A 21,027-nucleotide genomic window follows, 5' to 3' on the forward strand; every position below is an offset into this window, starting at 1 on the left:
TACTTCTTATGCAGACAGAACACTTGAAACCAGACTGCACCCTGTCCGCGGCCTCTGTAGCCCAAGGCACAGGTTCAGCCTGGCCTGTCACTCAGCTGCTGCACTGCGCCGGGCAGATGTCTCTGCTCACATCACGTTTCAGAGGCTTTCCCTCCTTCCTGTGGGTGCAGAGTGGACACTGTGGCCAGGATGGCCCAGCTCTCTCAGGCTGCCTGGGAGACTCCTCTTGGTCACCCTCACCTCTCTGCTTCAGAGACCACCCAGTTCTGCTATGACTCAGAATCTTCCTCCCCAGGTGCTGGCTCCATACTCCCCAAGGAAACACTTGTTTCTGTGACATGTGTCCTCTAGCAGGTGCTTCCTGTATGGGAGCCCAGTGTCCATGGGATTCTGTCTGCTGGGAGCTGCCAGGGAACCACAACTAGTTCAAGCACCTCTGCCCTGGGCCTGTACCGCCAAACCCCCTGAACCAGGAAAGCCTCCTGTTTATTTGGAAATCCTGCCTCCATGCATGTGGGCACGGGCAGCACTTTACTTTCTCTCTCATCGTCGCTCTTGGCTCCAAGTTCTCCTTTCCCTGGACTCATGACCTCATAGCATTTCATCTCCTCAGCTCCCTTTGCACCTGTGCTCAGCCCCACCCCCACAAGTAATTTAGCTGCTTTTCTAAATTCACCTTTTACCTCCAAATGACAAATGGCATTTCTGTACACAGGGGTCTTGAGAGTCTGGGGTTTAATAGAATGGTTTGATACCACCAGTTTCTTGACCACCTCTCCCCTCAAGACTGCTCCTTCCTCTCACCACATCTCTTTTCTCTGGAGCCCTAGTAACCACAGATCTCCCCGAATCTTCATGACATCCTTAGGAAGAACAATTTCCTTCAGGCCCTATTGCACCCTTAGTCCTGCCTTCACAGATCTACAGACTCAACCATTTCTCTACAAAAACAAAGGTCTTAACTTTTAGAAGTGGAAAAGTTGAAAAGTTTTTTTTTCTTTGCCATCATCAGTAGAGACATTAATCTATCTAAGACAATGCCAATTCACTTAGAAGTCAGTGTTTTCAATGATTATATTTCTGTTACATGAATAATATGTTCCTTGAATTCATCTGTAATACCCATTTCTGCCACAGCCAATAGACTTCTCTACAGACTTTTCATCAGGCATTCAGAAAACAGTTTTTGAACTTCGACTATGTAGAGGGCTTTCTGCAAATCTGAGGAAGGAGATGTTTTGGGCTAAGTCTGATGGTTCACACCTTGGGAAAAGCTCAGGAGTCTAGTTCTGACAGTTATTTTTTATATTGATCTTGTCAGACTGCCGGCTTCTGAAGCTCACACTCTAAACTGACATACAGCAGTCCTGTGCATTCCTATATTTAGCTTTTACTCAGTCTGTATTTTCGAACAAGAAATGCTGAATCCCTGGTGCATCTACTGACAAAGAATGCTCCCATCCAACACAAGGGGGTGCCACTGACCAGCCTCATGTTGCCTAACTTGAGCAGCTTGGTCTCAAAACTGTTTGGGAGATTGTTTGAAAATTATTCTGTTTTGCTTCTCTTGATTGCAAAATGAAGTGGACAACTGAAAAATATAAACGATGGATACCAGAAATAAGACCGTTAGGTTCCGTAAACTTAGTAGTTGATCTAAAAATGAAAAATAATTAACTGCAGCAAAAGCAGGATCTAGAACCTCAATTGGATGCTCTTTGGACTTAATCTATGTTGCTTCATGAACAGTTGTGAGGATCATTGGACATAAGGAATATGTTTGAAATCTGAAAGTAAATATATTATAGATTGTTTCTAAATGATGACATATAATTAGGAATTTTACATCTTTAGTTAACTAGGAATGGAAACCTGGTTGTAATACAAAGCCTACTTTCCACATTTCTACTTTCACATGCATTTTCAGGTTTAGAGTATGTTCAGAAGTTGGTGATACCTGTATAACAATATTTGTACTTTCCACATTTATCATCAGGTGGAACATTCCCCAAACAACCCATGAAATGGGTGAGGTAAAATTATTATGCCCATTTTATAGATGTAACCCAATTGTTTACTCCTTCATTCCCTCACCCCATGATTGAGAGGACCGCACCCTTGAAGTAGTCAACTGTCTTTCATATCCCTCCTCTTAGAGGATCCTCTCTGGATCCTTTCCTCAACTCTCCCAGCTCCCAGTGGTTGCCCTTCAGACATCAATTCCAACTTGAACTCGAGGTTGGGCTGCAGTCAGTGAGCTGGCTGGTTCAAGTGGCAGCTCAAATGAGCTCCGAGGCAAATAGAAAATAGTGGGGGCTGATGTCTATTTAACATAGTATTCAAAGCCCTAGCCACATCAATCAGACAAAAAGAAAAAAAAGGTATCTAAATTAAAAAGAAACAAAACTGTCACTATTTGCAGATGACATGATACTTTATAAAGAAAACCCTGAAGTCTCCATCAAAAAGATATTAGAATAAATGAATTCAGTAAAGTTGCAGAATATAAGATTAATATACAGAAAACTGTTGCTTTTCTATACACTAATAATGAACAAAAAGAAAGTAAAAAAAAAATCCCATTTAAAATTGCATCAAAAAGAATAAAATACTTAGGAATATACTTAACCTGGGAGGTAGAAGACATATACTCTAAAAACTATAAAACGTGGATGAAGGAAATTGAAAATGATTCAAAGAAATGGGAAGATATCTCATGCTCTTGGACTGGAAGAGTTAATGTTGTTTAAATGGCCATACTATTGAAAGCAATCTACAGATTTAATGCAATCCCTATCAAAATACCCAGGATATTTTTCACAAAACTAGAACAAATAATCCTAAAATTTATTTGGAACCACAAAAGACCCAGGATTGCAAAAGCAATCTTGATAAAAAAGAACAAAGCTAGAAGTATCCACCTCTGAGGCTTCAGACTATACTTCAAATCTACAGTAATCAAAACAGCATGGTACTGGCACAAAAACAGACACATAGATCAATGGAACAGAATAGAGAGCTCAGAAATAGACCCACGCTCTTATGGTCAATTAATCTATGACAAAGGAGGCAATACTATACAATGGAGAAAAGACAGTCTCTTCAATAAGTGATGCTGGGAAAACTGGACACCCCCATGCAAAACAATCAGATTAGAACATTCCCTCACACCATATACAAAAATAAACTCAAAATGGCTTCTTGGATCAAGATGGCAGAGTAGGAGGACGTGGAGTTCACATCTCTCTACCAACACATCAAAAACACATCTGGGGCTTCCCCGGTGGCGCAGTGGTTGGGAGTCCGCCTGCCGGTGCAGGGGACACAGGTTCGTGCCCTGGTCCGGGAGGATCCCACATGTCGTGGAGCGGCTGGGCCCATGAGCCATGGCCGCTGAGCCTGCGCGTCGGGAGCCTGTGCTCCACAACAGGAGAGACCACAACAGTGAGAGGTCCGCGTATTGCTAAATAAATAAATAAATAAATAAATAAATAAATAAATAAATAACACATCTACCTGTGGAACAGTTTTCACAGAAAACTAACTGGAAACTGGCAAAAGAACTCCTAAACCACCAAAACTATAAGAAAGATCTCCATGTAACCCACTAGGATGGAAAACAAAGGCATTGGGTCAGGACCTGCACCTCTGGAAGGGATCTGTAAGGAAGAGAAGGTCCACACAGGTGCACAACTGCCCTGGAGAGTGAGCAAGTCGAGCCACAATTGGGGCATCCCATCCTGAGTTCCCATGTGGAGAAGACAAGTTCCCTTGCCTGCTAGGAAATCCACTGAGACAGATGGAAGGGCTGGAGAAGCCTCAACTGTACTCCTGAGGAGTGTGTACACACTGGCTTGCTAACAATAAAGACAGAGAGAGCCTTGTTGTACTGGTGGCTTCTGCCTTGCCGCACTTCCCATTCCAAAGGTGCAAATGCCTTGGCCCTGCTCACGGCACACCAAAGCCTGACAGGAGATCTGGGCAAGATTTGATCTAGCTCTGCAGAAACAGACCAGGGCACCTGGGGTGTGATTTGGCAGGAGCCGCAGAGCCCACTGTCAGCTCACACAGGGCGGCAGGTCTAGCCACAGCAGATATCATCAGAGCATGTACCAGGAGACACCACAAGAGGGCGCAGCAGCAAGAGGCCACAGCGGCTAAGCACTGAATCTCAGGCCCTGGGAGAGGACTTGGTTTAGCTATGCATAGACAGACAAGGGGGCATGAGGTATGACCCAGGTGGGCAGTGGTGGCCACTGTCAGCTTGTACACAGGGTGGTGCCACAAGAGGGTTCAGTGGTTAAGCACTGAATATCAGGCAGACAGGCCTGGAGGGAGTATGCAGCAGCTGTTTCTCAATAGAGTGCCCAGGTTCCACACACTCCACACCCAGCTTGGCACAGGAGCTGGGACAGACAGGGTCCTGGGGAAATTCTGCCACAGAGGCAGCCCAGATCTCAGGCGGCAGTGCAGCCACCTCAGTTCCTGCAGCCACACCATTCTGACCCCCAAGTCCAGACTACTCCACACCACAGCCTTGCCCTAGATCTGGGACCAACACAACAGAGAAAGGGACATGATCTTGGGCTGCTGTTGAGTGGAATCATGGATGCCTATGCAGGCAGCATACGGGTCCTCTGTGATCACACAGGCCTCACTTCCTTCAGCAATCATCTCCTTTGGGGCAGGGCGTGCACTCGAGGGCAACAGAGCCTGATCATAAACCAGGATAGATATTTTTTTAAGCACACATGGGACATTCTCTAGGATACATCACATCGTAGGCCACAAAACAAGTATTAACAAATTTAACAGGATAGAAATTATTTTAAGCATCTTTTCTGACCTCACTGGTATGAAACTAGAAATCAACCACAGAAAGAAAAACAGGAAAAGAACAAACACGTGGAGACTAAACAACTGGGAAGAAGACCCCACCCTTGACAGTGCCGTGACAGCCACAGTGCAGAGATGAAGCTCCATCTCACATCCCGCACAGGCTTTAAAACCCCAACACAACACACACAACCTATCAAGGGGATAACGGCCAACACACTTGGAGGAAAGACATGGCTGGCTTCCATAACAAAACCAGCCCTTGTACCAAAAATATTGGACACAGTCTACACAGGGACACTCCCACATAAAAATACTCCTTCAAGACCATAGTAGTCAACAGTTTCTCCTAAATTCAGTGAGACAGATAAAGTTTAGTAAAATGAAAAAGCAGAGGAACTACTCCCAATTATAAGAATAAGAAAAACCCCCTGAAAGAACGATTAATGAAACTTACCTCACCAGTCTATAAGACCTCAAGTTCAAAAAGGAGGTAATAAAAATGCTAAAGGAATTAAGGAAGATTATCAATAGAAATTCAGAGCACTGTAACAAGGAACTAGAAACTATAAAAATGAAACAATCAAAAATAGACAATTCAATTTCTGAGATAAAAAACAATCTAAAAGCAACAAATAGCAGACTAAATGGGACAGCAGAATGAATAAGTGATCTGGAGGATAGAATAATGGATATCACCTAATCAGAACAGCAGATAGAAAGACAAATGAAGAGAAAAGAAAGCAACACGAGAGCTATGGGATAATATGAAGTGTGCTAACCTACACATACAGGGGTTTTATAGGAGAAGAGAAAGATAAGGGGATTGAAAATGTATTTGAAGAAATTATGACTGAAAACTTCCCAAACATAAAGAAGGAAACAGATATCCATGGACAGGAAGCACAGAGGGTCCCAAACAAGATAAACACAAACAGACTCACACCAGACATATCATAATTAAAGTGGCAAAAGTTAAAGATAAAGAGAGGATTCTAAAGGCAGAAAAAGAAAAATAGTCAGTTACAATAGAATCCCTATAAGCTATCACCTGATTTCTCCAAAAAAACTTTACAGGCCAGAAAGGAGTGGTATGATATATTCAAAGTCCTGAAAGGGAAAAACCAGCAACCTAAGATACCGTACCCAGCAAGATCATCATTTAGAATAGAAGGAGAGATGAAGAATTTCTCAGACAAGCAAAAACTGAAATAATTCAATACTACTATACCTATTCTAAAAGAAATATTGAAGAGTGTTCTCTAAATAGAAAAGAAGCAGGAATTTGTAGGAAAGGAAAATTTACAGTGGGAATGGCAAACATACAAAAGGATTGATGATCACATAAATAAGTCAGTACATAGATTAAGAAAGAGTAAAACACTGTAAATCAATTATAACTACAATTAACAATAAAAGGATAAGTATGAAGAGGTAAATTGGGCAAGAACATCACAAAATGTGGGGAAGGGGAGTATAAAAATGTAGATCTTTTAGAATGTGTTTGAACTTGAATGACTATAAGTTTAAAGCAAGTAGATATAGTTATGGGTCAACATACTTGAAGTCCATGGTAACCACAAATCAAAAACACACAATAGATTCACAAAAGCCAAAAAGAAAGGAATTCAAGCATGTGACAAAGGAAAATCAAACCACAAAAGGAAAAACAAAAAGAATAAATGAACAAAGAACTACAAAAACATTTCAAAACAAGTATTAAAAGGACAATAAGTACATACCTATCAATAATTACTTTATAAGCCAATGGACTAATGCTTTGATCAAAAGATATAGAGTGGCAGAATGGATAAAACAAACAAGAACCTAAAATATGCTGCCTATGAGAGACTCACTTCAGGGAGAAAGACACACTTAGACAGAAAGTGAGGGATGAAAAAAGATATTTCACAGAAATGGAAACGACAAGGAAATGGGAGTATCAATACCCATATCACACAAAAAAGACTTTAAAAAAAGACCATAAAGAAAGACAAAGGGTATTATATAATGATAAAGGGAGCAATACAAGAAGAAGATATTACATTCCTTAACATATCTACACCCAATGTAGGAGCACCTAAATATAGAAAACAGATACTAACAGACATAAAGGGAGAAATTGACAATAATACCATAATAGTAGGAGATTTTAACACCCCACTGACATCAATGGACAGATCATCCAGACAGATAATCAGGAGGGCAACAGAGGTCTTAAATGACACAATAGATCAGTTGGACATTACTGATAGCTATAGGGCACTACACCCCCCAAAAAGAGGATAGATATTTTTTTTAAGCACACATGGGACATTCTCTAGGATAGATCACATAGTAGGCTACAAAACAAGCCTCAACAAACTTAAGAGGATAGAAATTATTACAAGCATCTTTTCTGACCACAATTGTATGAAACTAGAAATCAACCACAGAAAGAAAAACAGGAAAAGAACAAACACAAGGAGATCAAACAACATTCTACTAAAAATCCAATGGGTCAACAATGAAATCAAAGACAAAATCAGAAGATACCACAAGACAAATGAAAATGCAAACACAACCTTAAAAGACCCATGAGATGCAGCAAAAGCAGTTCTAAGAGGGAAGTTCATAGCAATACATACCTTCCTCAAGAAACAAGAAAAATCACAAATAAACAACCTAACCTACCACCCAAAAGAATCAGAGAAAGAACAAACAAAGCCCAAAGTCATCAGAAGGAAGGGAATAATAAAGATCCGAGAGGAAATAAATAAAAGAGATCCAAAAAAGCAATAGAAAATATCAATAAACCAAGAACTCATTGTTTGAAAAGATAAACAAAGTCAATAAACCTCTAGCCAGGCTCACCAAGAAGAAAATAGAGAGGACCCAAATGTAAAAAAAGAAAGAAAGAAAGAAGAAAGAAAGAAAAGAAAAGAAAGAAAAGAAAGAAAAGAAAAGAAAAGAAAGAAAGAAAGAAAGAAAGAAAGAAAGAAAGAAAGAAAGAAAGAAAGAAATGAAAGAGGAGAAATAACAACTAATTACTGTAGAAATACAAAAAAAATCATTAGAGATTACTATGAACAGTTATATCCCAACAAACTGAATTCAGACAGATGGACTATTACTCAGCCATAAAAAAGAATGAAATATTGCCATTTGCAGCTACCTGGATGGAACTAGAGAATAATATACTGAGTGAAGTAACTCAAGTAGAGAAAGAGAAATACTATATGATATCACTTATATGTGTAAAATAATAAACAATACAAATGAATCTATACTCAAAAGAGAAACAGACTCACAGACATAGAAAACAAACTTATGGTTATGAAAGAGGGCAGAGGGACCAATTAGGAGTATGTTATTAATAGATATAAATTACTATACATAAAATAGACAAGCAATAAGATTTACTGTATAGCATAGAGAATTATATTCACTATCTTGTAATAACCTATAATGGAATATAATCTGAAAAAATACATAGCCAAATCTACTTTGCTATACACCTGAAACTCACACAATATTGTAAATCAACTATACTTCATTAAAAAAAAAAAACCTTCAAAATATATTAAAGACCTAAATGGCAGACCTGAAACCATCAAACTCCTAGAAGAGAACACAGGTAGAACACTCTCTAATATAAATTATAGCAATTTTTTTGGATCTGTCTCCTAAGACAAAAGAAGCAAACACAAAAGCAAGCAAATGGGACCTAATTAATTTAAGAGCTTTTGCACAGCAAAGGAAACCATGAACAAAATGAAAAGACAACCTACTGAATGGAATATTCAAAATGATACAATCAACAAGGATTAATATCCAGCCCATATAAACCAGCTTATATAACCCAATATTTTTTTTAAAAAAAGAAGAACCCAATCAAAAAATGGGCAGAAAACTTGAATAGACATTTGTGTACAGAAGACATATAGATGGCTAACAGGCACATGAAAAGATGCTCAATGCTGCTAATGATTAGAGAAATGCAAATCAAAACCACAATGAGATATCACTTTACACCTTTCAGAATGGCTAAAAGGTCTACAAATAACAAATGTTATCAAGGATGTGGATAAAAGGGAATCCTTGTAAACTGTTAGTGGGAAAGGACAAAATAATGGGGCCCAAAAACAGAACAAGTCTGAGACTTCTCATAGGGAACCTGTATTCAGACCACAGAATCTTGGAGATTCTGATAGTTGAAAGGGATGCTAAATTAGCTTTATCTACCATATCAGTGCAAAAACTAGGACCTGTCTTTACAACTTGTTGCAGAGAGGTGAGTAGTGGTAGCATCTAAAATTCACAGCAAGAGATCAGTCATGACGGTGGAGTAGAAAGACGCTGAGCTCACCTCCTTTCATAAGTACACCAAAATCACAACTATCTGCAGAACAGCCAATGAAAAAAGACTGGAACCTACCAAAAAAGATCTACAACTAAAGACATAAATAAGGAAACACAATGAGATGGGTATGAGGGATGGACATGTGATATAGTCAAGTCCCATACTCCTGGGTGGATGAACCCAAATGAGAATAATTACTGCAGAGGTTCTCCCAAAGGAGTGAGAGGTCTGAGACCCACACTGGAGTCCAGCGCCTGGAAGATGAGCCCCGCAGAGCATTTGGCTTTGAAAGTCAGAGGGGACTACTTTAGGGAACCCCAGAGTGCTGAGAGAAAGAGAGATTTCACTCTTAAAGAGCACATACAAAGTCTCACATGCTCTGGGACCCAGGGCAGATGCAGTATTTTGAGAGGAGCCTGGGTCATACCTACCTCTTCATCTTGGCCAGTCTCCTGGAGAGGCAGGAGGGAATAGCAGCTCACCCTAGAAATATAGATGCTGGTGGCAGCCATTCTTGGTGGCCCTTCTACTGTGGGCACTGGTGCTGGCAAGCGCCACTGTGGAATCCTCCCTCCACTCATCAGGGCCAAGAGCTGGCCCCACCCAAAGCCTGTAGGCACCAGTGCTGGTATGCCTCAGACCAAGCAACTAACTAGTCAGGGACACAACCCCACCTATCAGCTGCCTCAAGACCTCCTGAGCCCACAGCTGCCTATGGACATGGCTCTGCTCACCAGAGGGACTAGGACACATCTCCACTTACCAATGGGCAGACACCAGCTTTAGAAGACCCTGGGGCCTGGCCCTGCCCTCCAGAGAGCCTGCTCTACCCACTGTACTAGTCTCACCCACCAGGGGGCAGAAACCAGATTCAAGGGACTTCCCTAGTGGTCTAGTGGTAAAGAATCTGCCTTCCAATGCAGGGGACATGGATTCGATCCCTGGTCGGGGAACTAAGATACCACCTGCCATGGGGCAGAAAAGCCCACATGCCACAACTACTGAGCTCATGCGCCTCCACTAGAAAGCCTGTGTGCTGCAAACTACAGAGCCCACTTGCCCTGGAGCCTGCGTGCCACAACTAGAGAAGAGAAAACCCACACACCACAACTAGAGAGAAGCTCACGTGCCACAATGAAGAGCCCGCATGCCCCAACGAAGATCCCACGTGCTGCAACTAAGACCTGATGCAAAGTAGATAGATAAATAAATAAATAAAATTTCTAAAAAAAAAAAAAAAAAGAGAGAAACCAGATTCAAGAAAAGCACAATCCTACAACTTGTGGGCTCACCCTGCCCATCAGCAGGCCGGACCCTGCCCTGGGACCAACTGGGCCCTGGCCCTGCTCACTAGCAGGCTAACACAAGCTTCAGGACACTCTAGACCCCCCACCCAACTTTTTCAGGAAGTACCATGCCCCCTGCCCCCCAGTTATCTGACACCAGCTCTGGAATCCCTGAGACCCACAACCAGACTCCTTGACCCAGCTCCGCCAGCCAGTAGGCCTGCACTAACCCTGGGACCTGGCTTCACACACCAGTGGACAGGCAACATTCCCAGAGTCTTCTGCAAGATGACTCCACCCACCAGTGAGCCAACATAACCCCTGGGATCCCCTGGGTTCTGAAGTCAGCTGCTTCATGACCTGGTCCTGCCAACCAGTGGCTGGCAGCCTCTGCACAAGGCAGTGCCTGGCAGCCAACCAGGCCAGGGTCAACCTAGCCTACCAGACTACCCACCGTCATAATTAGCCGAAGACAACAGAAGAAAAAACACAACCCATATAGGAAGAACCCCTAGAGCACAGAGCCCAGGTGACAAGGGGGTAGTGTGCTGTGGGGATGCATTGGACATCTCCTAAAAAAGGCCACTTCTTGAAGGTAGGCAAATATAACTAACCTACCAGATACAGAAAAATAAAAACAGCAACTTATGCAAAATGAGGTGACAGAAAAACATGTTCCAGGCAAAGGAACAAGACGAAACCCCAGAAGAACTAAATGAAGTGGAGGTGGGCAATCTGCCCAAGAAGGAGTTCAGTGATCATAAGGATGATCAAAGAACTCAGGAGAAGAATATAAGGACAAAGTGAGAAGTTAGAAGTTTTTAACAAAGAGTTAGAAAATCTGAAGAACAACCAAACAAAGGTGATGAATACAGTAACAAGTGAAAAATATACTAGAAGGAATAAATAGTAGACTAAAAGATACAGAGGATTAGATCAGTGAGCTAGAAGACAGAGGATTGGAAATCACTGATGCTGACTAGAAAAAAGAATGAAAAGAAATGAGGACAGTTTAAGAGACCTCTGGGACAACATTAAGCTAAATAATATTCACATTATTGGGTGAATACCTACCTCTTCATCTTGGACCGTCTCCTGGAGAGGCAGGAGTGTGGCTGAATGGATACAAAAGAAGAAGAAGAGAGAGAAAGGGGCTGGGAACATATTTGAAGACACAAGAGTGGACAAATTCCCTAACCTGGGAAAGAAAACAGACATCCAAATTCAGGAGGTGCAGAGGGTCCCATATAGGATTAACCCAAAGAGGAACATACTGAGACACTATGTGATTAAAATGACAAAAATTTAAGATAAAGGCACCAAGGGAAAAGCAACAAATTACATCCAAGGGATCTCCCTTAAGGCTAACAGCTGACTTTTCTGCAGAAAATCTGTAGTCTAGAAGGGAGTGGCATGATATATTTGAAATGATGAAAAGGAAAAACCTACAACCAAGAATACTCTACCCAGCAGTGTTCTCGTTTAGATTTGATGGAGAGATCAAAAGGTTTACAGACAAGCAAAGCTAAAAGAGTTCAGCACCACCAGACCACCTTTGTAAGAAATGTTAAAGGAAGTTTTCTAAGTGAAAGAGAAGGCTACAATTACAGACATAAATGTATGAAATGAGAAAGCTCATCAGTAAAGGCAAACATACAGTAAAGGTAGGAAATCATCTACACACAAAGCTAATGGAAAGGTTAAAAGACAGAAGTAGTAAAATCTTCTATATCCACAATAGGCAGTTAAGGATACACAAAACAAGTAGAAGTAAAATATGATGTCAAAAACAGTAACTGTGAGGTGAGGACAGTACAAATGCAGGGTTGTTAAAATGCATTTGTAAGAGATTAGCAACTTAAAACAATCACATAAATATATAGATTGCTATATAAAAACCTCATGATAGACACAAACCAAAAATCTATAATAGATACATAGACAAAAAAGAAAAAGGAATCCAAACATAACACTAAAGACAGTCATCAAACCACAAGAAAAGAGAACAAAAGAAGAAAGAAACAAAAACCACCTCCTCTTCAAAATTAACAAAATGGCAATAAGAATATACACATGAATAATTACTTTAAATGTAAATGGACTAAATCCTCCAATAAAAGACATAGTGTGGCTGAATGGATATAAAAACAAGACCAGTATATGTGCTACCTACAAGAGACACACCTCAGATCTAAAGACACACAGACTGAAAGTGAGGGGATAGAAAAAAATATTCCATGCAAAAGGAAATCAAAAGAAAGCTGACATAGCAACACTTACATCATACAAAATAGATTTTAAGGTAAAGACTGTTACAAGAGAAAAAGGAGGACATTATATAATGATCAAGGGATCAATTCAGACAGAAAATATAACAACTGTAAATATATATGCACCCAAACATAGGAGCACTTAAACATAAAGCAAATATTAACAGACATAAAGGGAGAAGTTGGCAGTAACACAATAATAGTAGGGGACTTTAACACCTCACAACAATGGACAGATCATCCAGACAGAGAATGAATAAGGAAACACTGGCCTTAAAGGACACATTAGACCAGCTGAACTTAATAGATACGTATAGAACATTCCACCTAAAAGCAGCAGGATAAACATTCTTTTCAAGTGCACATGGAACATTCTCCAGGAAAGATCACATGCTAGGCCACAAAACAAGCCTTGGTAAATTAAAGAAAATTGAAATTGTATAAAGCAACTTTCTTGACCACAATGCTATGAGACTAGAAATCAATTACAAGAAAAAAACTGCAAAAATCACAACTACATGGAGGCTAAACTATATGCTACTAAACAACCAATGGATCACTGAAGAAACCAAAGGGGAACCTAAAAATACCTGGAGACAAATGAAAATGAAAACACAATGATCCAAAATCTATGGGATGCAGTAAAAATCGTTCTAAGAGGGACGTTTATAATGATACAGGCTTACCTCAGGAAACAAGAAAAATCTCAAATAAACAATCTAACCTTACAACTAAAGAACTGGAAAAAAGAAACAAAACCCAAAGTTAATAAAAAGAGGGACTTCCCTGGTGGTCCAGTGGTAAAGAATCCATCTTCCAATGCAGGGAATGCGGGTTCAATGCTTGGTCAAGGAACTAAGATCCCACATGCCATGGGGCAACTAAGCCTGTGTGCCACACTACTGAGCTCGTGTGACTCAACTAGAGAGCCTGTGTGCCACAAAACTACAGAGCCCACGCACTCTGGAACCCATGCACAACAACTACAGAGCCCATGCGCCCTGGAGGCTACACACCACATCTAGAGAAGAGAAAACCCCCATGCTACAACTAGAGAGCAGCCCGCATGCTGCAATGAAAGATCCCGCATACCTCAATGAAGATCCTGCATGCTGCAACTAAGACCTGACACAGGCAAAAAAAAAAAAAATAGAATATAAAGAAATCATGAAGATCAAAGCAGAAATAAATGAAATAGGCAAAAAAAAGGTCAATGAAACTATGAGTTGCTTCTTTGAACATATAAACAAAATTGATATACCTTTAGCCAGACTCATCAAGAAAAAAGAGAGGGCCCAAATCAGTCACATAAGAAATGAAAAAGGAAGTTACAACCAACACCACAGAAATACAAAAGATCATAAGAGACTACTATAAACAACCATATGCCAATAAAATGGACAGCTGAGTAGAAGCAGACAAACTTGTAGAAATGTGCAATCTCCCAAGACTGAACCAGGAAGAAATAGAAAATATAAACAGATCATTTACCAGTAATGAAATTGAATCAGTAAATTATAAACTCCCAAGAAACAAAGGTTGAGGAGCAGGGAGCTTCACAGGTGAATTCTACAAAACATTTAGAGAAGAATTAACATCTATCCTTCTCAAACTATTCAAAAAAATTGCAAAGGAAGGAAGAGTTCTGAACTCATTCTATGAGACCAAAACCAGGTAAAGATATCACAGAAAAAGAAAATTAGATGCCAATATTACTGATAAACATAGATGTAAAAATCCTCAGCAAAATATTGGCAAACTGAGTTCAACAACACATTAAAAGGATCATACGCCATGATCAAGTGGGATTTATCCCAGGAGTGCAAGAATTTGCATTTTTCAATATTTTTCAATATTCACAAATTAATCAATGTGATACACATTAACAAATCAAAGAATAAAAATTATATGATTCTCAATAGATGCAGAAAAAGCTTTTGACAAAACTCAATATCCATTTACAATAAAATTTCTCCAGAATGTGCACATAGAATACCTAAACATAATAAAGGCCATATATGAAAATCCCACAGCTATTATCATAATGGTGAAAAGCAGAGAGCATTTCCCTTAAGATCAGGAACAAGGCAAGGATGCCCACCATCGCCACTTTTATTCAACTTAAATTGGAAGTCCTAGCCACAGCAATCAGAGAAAAAGAAATAAAAGGAATCTAAATTGGAAAGGAACAAGTAAAACTGTCATTGTTTGCAGATGACATGATACTATACATAGAAAATTCTAAAGATGCCACCAGAAAACTATTAGGGCTCATCAATGTATTCCATAAAGTGGCAGGATACAAAATTAATATACAGAAATCTGTTGCATTTCTATACACTAACAATGAACTATCAGAAAGAGAAATAAAGGAAACAATCCCATTTACTACTGCATCAAAAAGAAGAAAATACGGGGCTTCCCTGGTGGCACAGTGGTTGAGAATCTGCCTGCTTATGCAGGGGACATGGGTTCGAGCCCTGGTCTGGGAGGATCCCACATGCCACGGAGCAACTAGGCCCGTAAGCCACAACTACTGAGCCTGCGTGTCTGGAGCCTGTGCTCCGCAGCAAGAGAGGCCGCGATAGTGGGAGGCCCATGCACCATGATGAAGAGTGGCCCCCGCTTGCCATAAATAGAGAAAGCCCTCACACAGAAATGAAGACCCAACACAGCAAAAATAAATTAATTAATTAATAAAAACTCCTACCTCCAACATCTTCAAAAAAAAAAAACCTATATAAAAAAAAAAGAAGAAAATACCTAGAACTAAATCTACCTAAGGAAGTAAAAGACCTGCACTCAAAAAACTATAAGAAACTGATGAAAGAAGTTGAAGACAACACAAATAGATGGAAAGATATACTGTGTTCATGAACAGTTTAATATTATTAAAGTGACCATACTATTAAAGGCAATCCACAGATTCAATGCAATCACTATCAAAATAGCAAGGGCATTTTTCATGGAAATAGAACAAATAATTTAAAAATTGTATGGGAACACATAAGACCCTGAATAGCCAAAACAGTCTTGAGAAAGAAGAACAGAGCTGGAGAAATCATGCTCCCAGGCTTCACACTATACCACAAAGCTACAGTAATCAAACCAGTATGGTAGTGGCAAAAAACAGACAAATAGATCAATGAACCAGAACAGAGAGGCCAGAAATAAATCTATACACTTATGGTCAATTAATCTTTGACAAAGGAGGCAAGAATATACAATGGAGAGGAGACAGTTTCTTCAATAAATTGTGCTGGGAAAACTGGACAGCTACCTGTAAAAGAATGAAAGTAGAATATTTTCTCATTCCATAAAAAAAAACAAACTCAAAATGGATTAAAGACATAAATGTAAGAACTGAAACCATACAACTCCTAGAAGCAAACATAGGTAGAACAGTCTTAGACATAACCACAGCAATATTTTTTTGATCTGTCTCCTAAAGCAACAGAAATAAAAGCAAAAATAAACAAATGCAACCTAATTAGACTTAAGCTTTTGCACAACAAAGGAAAGTATTGACAAAATGCAAAGACAACCTACTGAATAGGAGGAAATACTTGCAAATGATATGACTGATAAGGGGTTAATATCCAAAAATTATTAACAGCTCGTACAACTCAACATCAAAAATACAAACAACCTAATTAAAAAATGGGCAGAAGACATGAACAGATGTTTTTCCAAAGAAGACATACGGCTGGGCAACAGGCATGTGAAAAGATCCTCAACATTGTTAATCAGAGAAATGCAAATTAAAGCCACAATGAGATATCACCTCATACCTGTCAGAATAGCTATCATCAAAAAGAGCACAAATAATAAGTGTTGGGAAGGATGTGGAGAAAAGGGAACCTCCATACACTGTTGGTGGGAATATAAATTGTTGTAGATATCAGTATGGTGGTTTCTCAAAAAAACTAAAAATAGTGGTCCAGCAATTCCACTCCTGGGTATATATCTGAAAAAAACTAAAACTAATTTGAAAAGGTACATGCACCCCAATGTTCATAGCAGCATTATTTACAATTGCCATGATATGAAAGCAACCTAAGTGTCCATCAATAGATTAATGGATAAAGAATATGTGAGATACATACACACACACACACACACACACACACACACACACACACACACACACACAATGGAGTACTACTCAGCCATAAAAAAAAGAATGAAATTTTGTCATTTCCAACAACATGGATAGACATGGAGGGTATGATGTTAAGTGAAATAAGACAGAGAAAGACAAATACTGTATAATATCACTTATATGTGGAATCTAAGAAGCAAAACAAACTAGTGAATAAACAAAAAGGAGACAGACTCACAGATATAGAGAACTAGTGGTTACCAGTAGGGAGAGGGAAGGGGGGAAAGGCAAGACAGAGGTAGAGAATTAAGAGGTGCAACCTATTACGTATAAAATAAGATACAAGGATATATTGTACAACACAGGGAATCTAGCCAATAGTTTATAATAATTTATAAATAATTTTAAACTATAGAGTATAACCTTTAAAAATTGTGAAGCACTATGTTGTACACCTGTAACTTATATAATACTGTACATCAGCTACATCTCAATTTTTAAAAATCCACAGTAAGATGAGTTTAAAGAGCTTCATAGGAACCCACAGGCTGCTACAACCCTGGTATCTATAGGAAATGGTATCACCTGGAAAGGGACAGAGAAGAGGGCAAGTGAGGCCCCAGAACCCAGGCTGCAGGCCCATGGGTATGGGACCCAGCATATCCTGGTATGCAGCTCAGTAAATATTCCTGAACGAAATCACAGGGTCAATGCATCAACCAACTAATCAAGAATTCAGAGGAAACAGCACATCCCATGGAGGACTCATGCTCCTGGTAGGGTGAATGTCTGCCGCCTGGAAATGAGATGCTGGAGGTAGGTCCCCAAAAGGGCTCTCCTAAAATAGCTCTGCAAGCTCTGTATATTAGAGCTCAATCCATTCCCTCCACACGAGAGGGCAGAGAGGATGAATGGAAATTGCCCTCTCTACTCTGACCATTTCTCCCCCAGTCTATGTCCCTAGTTCTCCAAAACCCCATCACAGGTCCCACTCAGAGGAATTTCAGCAGCCCAGTTCCAGTTACCCTCAGGAGCTAAACTCCCTACTTTGCTTACAGGTCACCATCCCAATTAATAGCGAGTGGCAGCCCAGTACCACAACGAGATGAAAATGTTTCACTAGGTTAAGAAAAGAAAACCAACCCCTTTTCTATGCAGTTCCTACTCCCAGGGTTCCTGAGGGGTCACTGCCCTGAGTCCTACAGGCACCCAGCCTTGTTCTTGGGGCCCAGGCTCTCATGGTGTCCCATGGAGGATTCATACTATCCCCCCACCCTGAACACCCACTGCCAGCCCCTAACCTCTGGCAAAGGTCACCCAGGAGACTTCTCAGGCCCCACCTACCTTCGTAGACCTTCCTCAGGAAGCACTGCTGGCTGCCTTGAGTGTGGCAGAAGCTTTCCCTGTTCTCGCAAACCCCGCTGGCATTGACTCGGTGACACTGGAAACATTCTAGAGCTGGAAAGTCAAAGCAGCATAATAAGGCTCTTCCGGTCCAGCATCCCGGCTGCTCAGGAGGGAGCACACCTGTGACCCAGGTTCGCCTGGACACTGACCAGCTCCCAGTGCCTGAGGAATGTGCTGAAAGCAGGTCATTTCTCCGTGCTTGGCTTGCACCTGGGAGGAGGCGTGCGCGCCTCTAGGCACAAGGTCTGCACCTGAGCACAGAGGGCTCTGCCTGTCCTCCCAGGGATGGGCTGTGCTGCTGGAGGAATGAGGTCGAGCCCTTCACTGCAGCTCCATTGACCCCACTTGCCAACTGATTATCACCCCAACACCAAGGGGCACCATTGAAAATGTTCCATGTGAATGGCATCTGCAGGAGCAGAACAGGTGATGGTTGGAGTTGCGAAGGAGTCGGCACTGCCCACCCCTGCTCCGTCCTGGCTGCAGCTTCACAAAGCCTCCCCTCACCCTCCTTCACACAGCCCCACCCTCCACTCTCCCTTTCATCTGAGGAGTGGGGCTCCGAGGAGAACGCCAGGACTCAGCCTAAAAGGAGAGCTGAAGGGGGCAGGTAGGGGAGAGAAAGGACGGGTGGGAGGAGGAGGATGGGAAGTAAAAGAGAAGATTGGAAGTAAGAGAGTGAGGCAAGCCAGGGGGAGATTGAGGAGAGGAGGGGAGGAAGGAAGGGAGGGAGGAAGAGAGGGAGGGAGGGAGCTTCCAGACAAACACTTGCCCTGGAGCCTCCTTCTTGGGATGAGCCCCCAGTGGTCTCTGCGCTCCCTGCGTTATTCACCAAACAGTGAGCACCTGACATGTGGGAGGCACTATTCCAGGTGCTGGGAATTGAGTGCTGAAGGAGCAAGGAAAATTCATTCCATTTGGACTGTTGTTACTACTGTGGACAAAAAAAGATGTTGCCTGGTGGTGCAGTGGTTGGGAGTCCGCCTGCCGATGCAGGGGACACGGTTTCGTGCCCTGGCCTGGGAGGATCCCACATGCTGCGGAGCGGCTGGGCCCGTGAGCCATGGCCGCTGAGCCTGTGCGTCCGGAGCCTGTGGTCCGCAACGGGAGATGCCACAGCAGTGAGAGGCCCGCGTACCGCAAAAAAAAAAAAAAAAAAAAAAAAAAAAAGTTGTTGCCTGCCATTTCAGTAAACAAAGAATGTTCCTTGCCATCAATCCATCAGTCTCTCAAGCCATCCCAGATGGTGCACCCTAAAAGGAATTCAGGATGGAGAAAAACAGCATACTGGCCCTAGATAAGATGCATATCTAGGAATGATTTCAATGAACCCTAACTCTTGCATCTTCCCATACACATAAAAGCGCAAAAATAATAAACTTGAGATGTCTGGTTTTGGATCTTTTGATGCTTGACTTCATTTCTTTTTTCAGCAAAAACTCTTTTATTTCCTGGCTCCTCCCTTACCTCTTTGGAACAGCTACTCAGATTTATCTGAGAGGCTGTCTTCCCATGCTATAGGAAGACCCTGCCAAACAAAACATTACACAGCTTTTAGGTTGTGTGTTTTTCTTCAGCCGACATTATATTCTGATGTCCAAGAAATTCTATATTTTTTAATTCTCAAGATCAGCTACCTGATCTTGAGAATCTGATACCCAAGCACCACCTACCTGAATGGTGGAAAATTTCTTCTCTTAATTTTGTGTTTTCTACCTGTAACTGAGCAGGACTCTATGGGGCCTTCCCCCTCTGCTTTAGCTCCTTTCTGAAGTACCTAGATAACAGTATTTGATGCAAATTTCCTGAATTGTTTTCCAGATGTGAACCCCCCACCAAATGGAAGATGTTAATGACTTGATGACCATGAGCACAGGCCTCCTGGAGCCTAAGGACTGATAAAGTTAACCCCTGTGACACCACCCTGTCCCCTCACCATCAGCCAATCAGAGAATTGTGCAAGATCTGATCACACACCCTGCAACCCCCCTCCCTCACCTGGCTTTTAAAAATGCTTTGCCAAAACGCTTAGGGGAGCTCCAGGCTTTTTAGGGCATGAGCCACCTCATCTCCTTGCATGGCCTTGCAATAAACCTTACTCTGCTCCAAACTCCAACGTTTCAGTTTGTTTGGCCTCACTGTGCATCAGTCATCTGAACTTGCGTTAACATCCTCACCTCGTCCTTTGTGAGGAGCGTCTTAAGAAGAGAAACACATCAGTGGATGTTCATCAATTTTTGCCCAAACTTACCTCAGAAATGCGCATGCTGGGCTCTTTGGTCTCTGTTTTTGTTTCATGCTTGGGGTCCAAACTGATTCCTGCCGCGTCTGAAATCCGTGGAGGTGATCCACCTGAGTGTACCGTCAGCCATGCCTCTCTGATGTCACGCCCTCCTTCATGCTCTGCCTGAAGTGGGAGGAGCGATTGATTCTTTTACTGCTCTCCAGGCATTCACTCCTCCCACCTCCTTAACCTCCTCAACTAGGTAACCCTGTGAAAGATTTCAGGCTTCCAGATAAAAAAGCCAGGGAGAGAAGTTGTCCTCAACAGCTTCTGCTTGTGCTTGCCAAAAACCATCCCTGAGGTCAGGCAATGAAAAATCCTAGAAACCTCTTAGGAGAAATTAGAGCTATTTTGAGAAGGAGGGAGAGGAAAGGATAAAAAGAGTTTAGTGCATTAGTTTGTGATCCTGCCACATAATTGGGACACATTATGTGACTAATAAACTGCTATCACCCTCACCTGTCCAACTGTTACTTGTGTATTTGGCCATCTTCATAACC

General features: G+C 41.4%; 1 long non-coding RNA gene across 3 annotated transcripts in view; it reads right to left on the bottom strand.

Annotated features, from left to right (window-relative positions):
- LOC132597721 (uncharacterized) overlaps positions 1-20,635 on the bottom strand; it is a 76,810-nt gene extending 56,175 nt beyond the window's left edge. For all 3 annotated transcript variants that reach the window (XR_009564981.1, XR_009564982.1, XR_009564983.1), the window contains exons 1-2: positions 20,495-20,635; positions 18,181-18,294 (exon numbers count right to left, since the gene is read on the bottom strand). This is a non-coding gene — a long non-coding RNA (uncharacterized lncRNA). The remainder of the gene's footprint in view (positions 1-18,180; positions 18,295-20,494) is intronic.
- Between the last annotated feature and the right edge of the window lie 392 nt (positions 20,636-21,027).

The sequence above is a fragment of the Globicephala melas genome, chromosome 8, assembly GCF_963455315.2.
Source record: "Globicephala melas chromosome 8, mGloMel1.2, whole genome shotgun sequence".
Classification (NCBI taxonomy): Eukaryota; Metazoa; Chordata; class Mammalia; order Artiodactyla; family Delphinidae; genus Globicephala; species Globicephala melas.